The 12,344-nt window shown below is 35.9% G+C and overlaps 1 pseudogene; it reads left to right on the top strand.

Moving 5' to 3' along the window:
- Window positions 1-11,506, top strand: part of LOC109261229 (ankyrin repeat domain-containing protein 26-like) — a 46,222-nt pseudogene extending 34,716 nt beyond the window's left edge.
- Window positions 11,507-12,344: the final 838 nt, after the last annotated feature.

Here is a 12,344-nt window from a genome sequence, read left to right as displayed (position 1 = left end):
TGACACTTGATCTCTGGGTGCTGAGTTTAAGCCCCATGTTGGGTGTGGAACCCACTTTAAAAAAAATCTTATACTCAAGATCCTTAAAGAAATTGGAGGCATACCTTAAATCTTTCTGTTTTCCTGGTAGCACCCTGGATTTTCTCTTAACCCAAAAGCCATTTCTTTATTTTAGCATTATTTGACAGTTCAACATGTAGAGAGGCTGTAAACGAGAAACAGATACTTGAACCCAGTAAGTCCTGGTTCCTTGCAGTTGCATAGTCTTTCTTTAGTTTCTCTTTCCTATCCGTTTTACTTTCAGGTATTTTGTAGCATGACTTCCCTTTCCTCCAGTGTCATTTTCTTCACTTGCTTAGAAACCCTTGCTGTCAGCCTCTTCACAGGCCATCAGGTTTCCACTAAGAGTCTTGTGGAGGCCCTTTTTCGGTCTCATTCTTATGCTTTTCTACATCTTTCCAGGTTCAGCCTACCTCCTGGTTCAAAGGAAGTTTAGTTTTAGGTTTTTTTGAATAGCAGCACACCATTTTTAGTATCAGTATCTGTGGTAGCAATTTACTGCTGCCTAATAAGCCACCTCAAAAACCTAGTAGTTCAAAACAGCATGTCTCTTGTTCACCAGTCTTTAGTTTAGGGAGAGCAGAGTAGGGCAACTCATTTCTTCTTCATTTGGCATCAGCTGGCATAACTGGAAGCTGGAGACTAGAATCATCTAAAGGCTTGTTCACACACGTGTTTGGCTGTTGAGGCTGGCCTTGGCTAGGACGTTGGCTAGTCTCAGCTGGAGTATGTACATGAAGACTCACTAGGTAGCCTGGTATTCCTCACAACGTGGTGGCTGGGTTCTAAGGGTGAGCTTCCCTAGAGAAAGAAAGATGGAAGCTGTATCACATTTTCTAGGCTGGCCTTAAATATCACAGCAGTTCTGCATATTCTGTTCACTAGAAACCAGTTACTGAAGCCAGCATATATTTAAGGGGAGGGATTTTCACAGAAGTATCAACGAATTTATAAAACCACCACATCCACTCACCCTGTCTTACCAATCATATAGAATGGATGGAAGTCCTTCCCAACTCAGCATCACTGAAACTCCAGCCAGTTTTGTCGTTGTTGTTGTTGTTGTTTAGTATTATCTCTTATTTTCTAGAAAGTAACAAAGGATTACAAGATAACAGTATTGAATTAAATTTTTGTTTTTGCCTCAAAAAAATACGTGGATCATTCAATTAAAGTTTTATACTGGGAGATGTGATTTCTTAACACATCCCAGAGAATCATTTCTCCTGGGAATGCAGTTCAAATTAGCATAAAACATTTGCTGTTCAGAAACAGGCCGTGGCATTAGAATCATTACTTCTAGATTCATGAGTTAGAGTCTTATTTTCAGAGTCTTATCTTGAGACGTATTTTTTGACTTGGGCATACATAAGTCAATATGATATTGCTAAAACGTCTTTAAAAGTTATGGAGTGTTAAGATGCGGGAAGGGCTAAGAGACTTTCTCCTAAGAGGGGACTTATTGTATGAAAGAAAGATATGAAAAAATCATAGAAAAATAAAAGTATAGAATCAAGTGCAAATGTGTAGTAAAGAGAATGATAGCAAAGATCTATTTCAGTAACACCTGATGTCTTTAACGTGTCTCTTGATTTTCTGAGTTGTTTATGGTTCCACATACTAAGACAGGTAACATTTTATTGCAAATGAGTTTATTTAAAAATTTGAGTGCCTGGCTGGCTCAGTTACTCTTGATCTTGAGATTGTGAGTTCAAGCCTCACACTGGGCGTAGAGATTACTTAAAATCTGAAAAACACATTTTGATAGTAGTTTTGAGTTAGACTCTTTTCACTCCACTTCCAAACTATAGTGTTTTATTCATGCAGGCTGATGTCTTTACAACAGAACTGGAAACTACATCTTCAAAATGTCTACACCTGGATGCAAAAAAAATCAAGTTCTTCAACAAGAGTTATTATCAATGAAAGCTTTCGAAGAAGAACGTGAAAAACTAGAGAGCAATAACAAGAAGTTACAGCAAGAAGTAGTAAAATTGAAACAATTTATGGAAATGAATATGGTAGAACGCGGTCAAGTGGAAGAGTATAAACGGGAGATTGAAGAAAGAGCACGACTGGACATAGTAGAAAAATGACACGAAGTCGACCTGTTTTTACAGGTTAATTGATTGATCTGTAATGTGCTGTAATTCATTTCACTGCAAATTACATTTTGGATAGATGTATTGTAGGGGTTTCCTCTACTTGCTTTATGGTAATTTGTAGATTCCTGGAGGCATTTGTTCCTCCCTTTAAACATTTCAGTTTTCATCGTTATTCCTACTAAATCTAGAGGATAAGAAAAAATGATGGTTTAAACAACTAGTCTCACTATTAAGAGGAAAAGAAAAATTATGATTTAAAAATTGCACTGTACTTGGATTATTAAGTTTATTGTTGACTTCTAAATTTTTGTCATTGATTCTATTATTTGAATTATCAGATTGCGTGAATACTAATACAAGAATGATTGAACTTTAATTTTATAAATCATATTTAATTCAGTTGACATTGATGATAAATATTTTACACTTGAGCTTTTTTTCATTTAAAATTGCTCTCTGAATCATTGACTCCGAACTAAAGGAAACAGGTATAATTAATTATTCAGATTATAGCTATTTTAAAACTATCCTGTTAATTTGCTTTAGGCACAAGCAGCAGCTTGAGAACACTTGGACCAGTTAAGAGAAAATGCTCATGCTTCAGCGAGAAGTTAAATGGAACTTAGAATTAGAGATCTGGAATAGGTCTCTACAATGAAGACTTCTCAAGAAGATTCTACTAAAACAGAGTTGGAAACCTACAGGCAACTCTACCTAGAAGAATTAAAAGTTAGAAAGTCCTTGAGAAATAAGCTGAACAGGTAAGTCAAAAGAGAATCATAGACAAGAAATTTAGCTTATTAATTTGCCTCCACAGCATAATGTCTGTGGAGCCAAGATCATGAGATGAGTAGGAAGTGCAAGCCAACTAGATGGTGTCATTTTGGAAAATGATGTTTCTAAGTGAACTTACCTTTGAAATGTTAGTCCAGGACAGTTTGCATCCCTCCTCTTTTTTTCGCTTTTACAGGACCTCTTCCCCCACCCCCCCCCCCCCGCACCCCCCGCCCTGTATATTTTCCATCGATCGGATCTGCTAGTCTTTAAGTGCATTGTTTGAAGCTTTCTCATTTAGAAGCATATTATTATAAAATTGCTTGTCAGAATTACCCTAAATTGAAATGTCGATGAGTTTCTTTTTGGAAGATTACATCTTTAACCTAAAAGGTCAAGTACTACTACTACTCATCCTGGCAGCTTGGTACATTTATTCTCTCGATTGTGATCTTTGGTATGATTACTAGAGTGGGCCTTGAGACAAACCATCCTTTATGCTTTTTCTACTTTACATAAAGGCATCCAGGTGAAATACAGAAAGACTCGCACAGGGCTGAAGGGTAGCATAATTCCCAGAGTGGCTAAAAAGAGCACCGTGGTGGGAGGGAGGCATGTGGAAGACGGAAGACAGAAAGGGCAGATTCTGCCTCCAGTGCCTTGGTGACTGTTACAAGCTAATTGCCTCTGTAGCTGTTTTAGTTCTTTCTGATCACACTCTGCCATCTACTATCTCCCCTAGAGATTGTTGGTCTCAATGATTCGTCAGTGTCAGGTGCTCAGTTTCTTTGAGATAATGAGTGAAATGTACAAGAGTGGTGAAAGCAAACGCTTGAAAATGTCTTTGAGGGATGGTTTAGTTTTATATCTGTGAACAGGTTTCCTAAATATAAGTATGTATATATAATGGCATCCTGAAGGATCCTGTCAGTACAGCCACTCCAGAAGACAGCAAGTATTATTTGTTAAGCCATGTACATCACTGATAGCCACTTCTCTCCCTTTCCTGGTCTGAATTGTTAGGAATCCCCCTGGAATCATAAGCATTTCTTTAGAACAATTTTAAAAGTATAATTTTAGATAGTAGGTGTGCTGTGTCACATGTTCAGTGTTAAAACACTGTTCAAAGGCAAATGCTATTTACTATTATGGAAACTTAAAAAACGTAAGTCATTTAGGAAAGATTTAGGTAAAAAGAAAATGTATTTGTGTTTTTTTAATCTTCACAGGGCTAAGGAGAGACTGCCAGAGAGCAATACAAAACTTCTTGAGGAGAGACAGCAGCACCAAACTTTACTCAGGACCCTTAGTGTGAGCCCAGGCCTGGAACCACCTTATTGTGGACATTTTGAAAATAATTTAGTGCTCAATGGAAACCTTACTCCAAGAGGGAACTTAGTGATTCCTACCTTAAACCCACGGCCGTCATATGACTACTGGGAGACTTCCTTGTGGAAGGTGAGTTATATTATCTGTTTTAGTTTGGGTTTCAGATATCTGATATAATAGTTGCTTTTAATTTGGTGAAATTCTGAGTTGTTTAAGTAACTAATACATATGAAGTAAAAGTCATAATTATATGTGCTAAGAAAGAACTGAGGTAAATTTTATATATATATTTTAGTCCCTTGATCTCTCATTTCCAAGAGATACTAATTTTTATTTTATTTTAGCGAGAGAATGAGTGAGTGCATGCAGGGGAGGGGCAAAAGGAGAGGGAGAAAGAGAATCCCAAGCAGGTTTCATGCTCAGCACAGAGCCGAATGTGGGGCTCAGTCTCAAAACCATGCGATCATGACCTGAGTCAAAATCAAGATTTGGACACTAAAAACAACTGAGCCACCCAGGTGCACCACAAGAGACACCTAGCATTAACTCTATTCAGTAAATATAACTAGACTGACCCATGTTAAATTTCTTGAAAAGCTTTCATTTAAATTTGATTTTAGAAAGTAAATGTTATTGCCTGCTAACCGCAGGTACACTCAGATGCTTGGACTTATTTTCAGTTGGCAGTGGTTCATAAACATTTGAAAGTTTTGCTATAATCCAGTTTTTGCACCCCTGTGTGTCAGTGAATGATCGTCCTCCAAACACTTAACGACCTATGAATGTTTACTATTTAGAAGAATCCATGGGGGTGCCTGGGTGGCTCAGTCAGTTCAGCGTCTAACTCTTGATCTCAGCTCAGGTTTTGATCTCAGGGTCATGAGTTCAAGTCCTGCATTGGGCTCTACACTAAGCATGGAGGCTACTTAAAAAAAAAAAAAAAAAAAAAAAAAAGAATCCACGGTAAGTCCTTTTTATGAATGAAATCAACTTGTAACACTAAAAAGGTTAATTTCTCTTTTAAGTTAAAAGATTTGCTGTTTTCTTACACGAGAATACATCTTTAATTGCTTTCTTACTTATGGCACTCTTTTTTCTTTTTCCTTTTTTTTTTTGACTTATACCACCTTTGTTTCAACTTTCATAAAATATCTTGCTGAGCGATTGTAGAGCATTTTATAAATAGCTAAATCAAACAAATATTTGAATTTTTAAAATGAAGCTTTTATTTCTTCAAATGAGTTCTTTGCCCGTTTCTCTTTTCTTTTTCTGGAACCCCTTGAATGCAAGTATTATTACACTGGATGTTGTCCCACAGGTCCCTTAACCTAGGCTCATTTTTAAAATTCTCTCTTTTTTTTTTTTTTTTGGCTTGGATGATTTCTACTACCCTGTCTTGCAAATTGTTGATCTGTTCTTCTGCATCTTCTTATCTGCTGTTGATTCCCTCTAGTGTATTCGTCATTTCTGTTATTGTATCCTTCAGCTCTGATTGGTTCTTTTTTATATTTTCTATCTCTTTGTTGATGTTATCACTGGATCCATTCATTCTCCCAAGTTCACGGAGCATCTTTATGACCGTTACCTTGAACTCTTTATGAGGTACATTACTTATCTCTGTTTCACTTAGTTTTTTTTCTTCTTTTGTCATGTTCTTTCATTTCAGATGTACTCCTCTGTGTCCTCAGTTTGTCTGACTTTCTATGTTTGTTCCTAAAATGGTTCCTTTCAACTTTTTCTCTCTTTCGAGTTGGCGTGGCCTTTGAACAATGTACGTTAGTTATGAAGTCAAGGAAGAAGAGAATGTTTCTGTAAGTGCTGTCTAGTCATTTTTCTCGGTGGAGCTGTGACAGGTGACACTGGGTAGGCGGCAAGTAACCCTGCTCTTCTCGTTCTAAATTCAGAACACAGGAGACAGGGAGATGGAGAGAAACTTAGTAGCTTTATTACTAATACACACTAACAAATTGGAGGATATGATTTAGGTTATGTTAGCCACTTTGGGCTTCCTCCTAAATTGGGCACTTCCCCACACAGTTGTAAATTGAGGAAACAATTGCTTGACCCCCACCCCGGGGGCCGGGTGCTTACCACAGAGCTGAGAGCAGACCCAAATTCATGTTACTGTGGGCAGGCACATCTTTTTCAAAGAGGAGATTCAGAAACACGTAAGCACTGCTTAGCTCCTTCTCCCAAATTCACCCGTTAGGTAATTCTCCCTTCCCGTCGGGAGGGAGGGGTAGAGATAAGTCCACATGTGAGACGTGAAGGTTCACCTATAATTTCCGACTGGATTTAAATTATAAATAAAGTGAATTGTGTCTTTTGTACATACCAACGAATGATGAGAGGTTAGGCAAAAGCATGCTAGATGGGAAAGAGAAATCTGTGTTGGGTTTGAAATTTTGCTATAAATAACCACACCATGGGTTCACTCATTTGTTGATTGATTTTGATAAACCAAATTTTCTTTGGAAGAAATAAATAATTCTTTCAGGAAGAATTTCCTCAGTTTCAGCTTGCTTGCTTCACCTAAAGATTTTCTCTTTCGAGTTCTCTGTCCTGTGGTTTAAAAAAGTTGTGCTTAAAAATTGACTGCTACTAAAAGGAGTTAACATAATTTCTGTTCCTTTATTTTTATTGATGACTTTAAAATTTGTAATTTAGTTTTAGAGCTACTATTGTGGGCCTCATACCTAAACATTATTGAGCCACATGACAAAGTTTTATGTATTCATTTTCTCTGAGTTATACTTAAAATACACGTATTTTTCCTGACTATGAGGAAGTAACGGGCATAGAACTCTAGGCCTGGTAAGACCACACGTGTATTCCTGGTCTGCATCTAGTTGGATTCATGACCTCAGGCAAAGTACACTCTCTCTGAGCCCTTTTTGTCTATTACGCAAAATTCGGGACTTTGACTAAATTAGTGACTTTTATACCTTCAAAATAATTTTTTTTCAAAGAATAGAATGTATTTTTTTTTTGCATTAAACTATATTGTGTAAAACAGAGAGAAGTAGAGCTGTCTAACTAAAGGAGAGATGGAGACTACGGCTGTGACTTCCTTGTCCCTCAATCCTGCAGTGCCCCCAACCGAACCTTAGATTTCTATGGGCCATATTTGAATGCTAACAGTTAATGAGAAAATCCTTCTAATTAAAAATCCTTTAAAAATGTTCTTTGAATTAAAATTTGCTGATATATATTTTTTCTGTGTATAATTTTCTCAGCCTCTTATATTTCTGATCAATGGAAAGGTATACATAAAAGTACACGTGTTCTTATTCATGGACTTGAAAGCTATTTTCGCCATTGAAACACAGTTTTTACCTAGAAATAAACATAAAGGTCACAGAGGTAAATATTTAGGAAAAGAGCTTTTGGGGAAAAGATGCAACATTACCTTGGTAGCTCCTTAAGTCATGTCATATAAAAAACGTGGTTTATATTTTATATCGTATTTATTAATGGTAACACAAAATTGTTTGAATAAAGCCTTCCCCCATCATCTGGTATTAAGTTATTAATTTTTAAGTCTGGTATAGTAATGTTGTCCCATTCATTTTATAAGGCCCGAATATAATGCTATTGTCAAAAAAGTGTTATGTTTCCTCAAAAACTTAAAAATAGATATTCATGAATCCCACTACTGCGTATTTACCCAAAGAAAATGAAAACAGTAATTTGAAAAGTTGTATGCATCCCTATGTTTATGGAAACATTGTTTGTGATAACCAAAATAGGGAAGCAACCTAAGTGTCCATGGAGAGATGAATGGATAAAGACAATGTGTAGTATGTATACAATGAAATATAGCTCAGCTATCACAAAGAATGAGATCTTGCCATTTGTGACAACATTGATAGACCTAGAGGGTATTATGCTAGGTGAAATAAATCGGAGAAAGACAAATAAACACTATCTGATTTCACTTACATGTGGAATATAAAAAAACAAAACAAGTGAACAAACAGAATCATAACTACAGAGGACAAATTGGTGGTTGCTAGAGGGGAGGTGCAGTTATAAAGTAAATAAGTCACAGGAATGAAGAATACAGCATATGGAATATCATCAAAAATATTGTATTAATGTTGCATGGTGACAGAGGGTAACTACACGTACGGTAGCAAGCATAGCATAGTGTATACAATTGTCCAATCTGAATTTGTATACTGAAAAACTAGTGTAACATTGTATGTCAACTATACTCCAATTAAAAAAAGGTATTAGGGAAAACAGTCTCTGAAAATACTGGGAAACATGTCAGCTAAAACATTTGTCCTCACACCCAAATTTGTAAAGACATTGGAATCCTTATCACCACAGTGTTGACTATGTTCAGTACACTATTTTGGAGCCAGATTGGGGCATTCAGGGAGAGGCTAACTTGTCTAAGGAAGATCTAAATAAGAACATTCTAGACAGGAACAGTTGTAATATACACTTGACCCTTGACCAACATGGTTTTGACCTGTGCGGGTCTACTTTACTTACACATGGATTATTTTTGGATAGTGTACAGTATTGTAAGTGTATTTCCTCTTCCTTCCGTTTTTCTCAATGTCATTTTTTGCCCTAGCTTATTCTACTGGACAAAACACGTATGAATCGACTGTTTATGTTACCGGTAAGGCTTCCGGTCAACAGTAGGCTATTAGTAATTAAGTTTTGGGGGGATGAAAAATTGTATACAGGTTTGTGAATGTACCCCAACCCCTGTGTTATTCAAGGGTCACCTGTAGTCAAGTGTTTCAAAACTTGGTCCTAATTTGGAGAAAGGAAACAAAGTTACAATTGAAAATTTTATACTGTTTTCCTTATCTGTAATTGAGAAAGTTATAAATCAGAAGCTAAGTTTGAAAACTGTTGTAACCCTCTATTTTTCCTTTCTTCAAGGAGATTTTCTGAAATCTTTGTGTGCATATGAAAAGAAATAAGTGTTTTAGTCATAATACAGATAGCAAAATATTTTTACTCAAATTTTTGCCAATAGAAGTTCCACATGACAGTATGACAGTCCCACTTTCTTCATTTTATATATATTTAAGAGTCAGTCCTGAAAAACTAATAGCAAAAAGCATTCCTTCAAATTTTGTTTTTCTAAGAGTGAAAAAATGGAAAGCCCATTTTAAGGAACAATTCATTAAGGTAAAAACCTGATTAAACTTTCACAAATGGCAGTTTTTCTAATCATTTCCAAGTAATAATTCAGTATACCATATGAATCTTGTTTAAACTTTTTTGTACCAGTAAGATCAAACATCACCTTTCAGAGATTATACATATTCAATAGATCAATATTAATTGTGCTTTTTATCAGATTCGCTTAAATAGCATTATATATGTATTATACACATATTATATGTAATATATATGTATTATATATTACACACACACATATATATATACATATATGTACATATATGTATGTGTGTGTATGTATGTATGTATGTATCTGTTCTCCATTATCTAAAACTAAAATAAAATAGGAATTTATTTTATTCATGTGATTGTCTTCCTATTTAAGCAATCCCTAACTTTGGTTTAATCTCTACAAGTATTATTTCAAGACCACATGTCGTAAGCTATATATAATTCCTACAATGACTTTTGTTTACCTTACACATTCTAAATAATATTTGGCTTATTTCAGACGCAGCGGGAGTTGGAGAAAAGAATAACCAGAGCACTAGAAGAAGGTATGTTGCCAAAATGTATGAAGTTAGATATCATTGATTTCTGAAATAAACTATAAATAGTAAATGGCATCCCTTTCCATTGTTTGGATAATAGATGCTACATTCACATTTTTTTGTACATAGCTAATAAAAAATGTAAAAGCATGAGCATAATGAAGAACACACTTCTTCCTCATTTAGTCCTCATGTGTCATAGCTCTTTTAAAATCTCCCACAAGTCTAGGGGCACCCAGGTGGCTCAGTCGGTTGGGCGACTGATTTCAGCTCAGGTGGGTTCAGGCCCCACAGAGGGCTCTGTGCTGAAAGCTCGGAGCCTGGAGCCTGCTTCAGATTCTGTGTCTCCCTCTCTCTGTGCCCCTGCCCGCTTGTGGTTTGTCTCTCTCTCAAAAATAAATAAACGTTAAAGAAGTTTTTTTCAATCTCCCTAAGTCTATATATCTGTTATTATTTCTGGCGACAATCTTCCTTCACTGGTGCCATCCCTGTGGAACTGTCAACCTGCACAAGTCTCAGAAAAGGTGTGCTTTATCAAATTGTTGTTTCTGCTAGTGATAGAAGACCCAAAAAGCCAAAGTCGTCTTAGTAATGCTTGGTTAAGTAATTAGAGGTCATATAGCTGTCACTTGACAGGTAACGGGTTTCAATCTTCACTCATTGACTTTGTCATTGCTTTTGCCCTTGGGTAAAACTTCAAGTTCCTTAGCATGGAACGAAAACACCCAGATCAGTTTGCTTCTTGCCAGATTATTCAGCCTTGTCTCTCACTATTTGCCCTACTCTGCTGCTTTGCTCTAGCGCCTTGTCAAACTAAACTACTCATAATTAATTGCACAAGTGTTCTTCCTCACTTCTAGCTCTTTGTATGTGCTTCTTCCCTCTACCTAGCATACTTTTTCCTTATCCTTCAGGTATCAGCTGACATATCACCTTCACCAAAGAGCAGACAATATTGACACAAAGCTGGGATGTCCCTTCCGTATGTTCCAGTAGTGCTGTGTTTCATACCTGTCACTTACATCTGTATACTTGGCTCTGTTTGGAAATGCCTGTTTGATTTTTCGGTTTATAGTTTATGATTGTTCAGGGTGGACTGTGTCCTCATCTTGTACTTTCATCTTGTAATGAAAAAAACAGAAACTCTGACATTTATCCACAATAGCAATTAATTCAGTGTGCAACCCTGAGCAAAATATATTTAATACTAATCTTGGGTTTCATATTGCAGTTGTACGTAGGTATTTTTCATTTTTCTTAACACTCATAAAGGCCCCAACTTTGTTTTTTCTATTTCCTTTCCTTTCCTTTCCTTTTCTTTTCTTTTCTTTTCTTTTTTTTTAATCACTTGTAGTGAAAAGTATTTTGGAGAAAGAAGATAATTCTTTCTTTTCCTTTTCAGCTGCTACCAAATTTGAATGAGGATCCTGTAGAAATCCTTTAGTATCTACTGATGATTCAATTCTAAATCAAGATCCAGTATGGAAAGCGTCATGAGAATATGTACAGATTTTGAACAAAAATTATATAATTTGAAAAATAAATAGAAAAAATTTACTGGATGCTTACAAAACATTTTCATTGCTTCCCAATTGAACACACTATACGGCAAAATCTTGATTAAAGGAAAAAGTTTTTGTATCATATGTGTGTAATGAAAATCTTTATAATATTTTAAACTATGTTTCTTGGCATCTCATTAACTTTTAAGCACATTTTGTACGTGGAAACTACCACTAGAGGGTTTTACATACATCAGACTGCTCCACTACCAGCGGTTTAAACAGCACCCAAACAACCAAGTTGTCATTAATACTTCAGTAGTGTTCATGGATGGCTTTTTGTTTTTCCCAATTTTTATGACTATATGTGGGCCTAAAGATTTAGACGTTATGTTGATATATTCCTGCTATGGCTATTGCCAATGTTTGTACATATTACAATTTTTTTTATACTACCATAAAACCTATCTATAATTTTAACTGTAAACACTGATTCGTAGCTCTTTCCACATGGAGAAATAAGATTTGCCTAAGGCTTTTCAACTTTTCTATTTATTTATTTATTTATTTATTTATTCATTTATTTATTTTTGATTTGCTTTTTGGAAACAAAGTTAGAGACAAGAAAAATTAGAGAAAACAAAACAAAAAAAACTCCCCCCCCCCCCGCCCCAGAGCCATTTGCAAGTAAACTGCTAATGGGATGCCTGATTCCTGTAGCATTTAAATCCTACAAGTCAGTACATTCCACATAACTACCATACAACCTTCACAATCAGAACATTAACTCTAATACACTCGACTCTTAAACAACGGGGTTAAGGGCTCTGACCACGCCCCCCACAGTCAAAAAGCCATGAACAACTTTTGAC

Source organism: Panthera pardus, unplaced genomic scaffold (assembly GCF_024362965.1).
Source record: "Panthera pardus isolate Hobbes unplaced genomic scaffold, ASM2436296v1 HiC_scaffold_299, whole genome shotgun sequence".
NCBI classification, from domain to species: domain Eukaryota; kingdom Metazoa; phylum Chordata; class Mammalia; order Carnivora; family Felidae; genus Panthera; species Panthera pardus.
The sequence above is the reverse complement of the archived record's forward strand: the minus strand, read 5'-3'. Positions and strand labels throughout refer to the sequence as shown.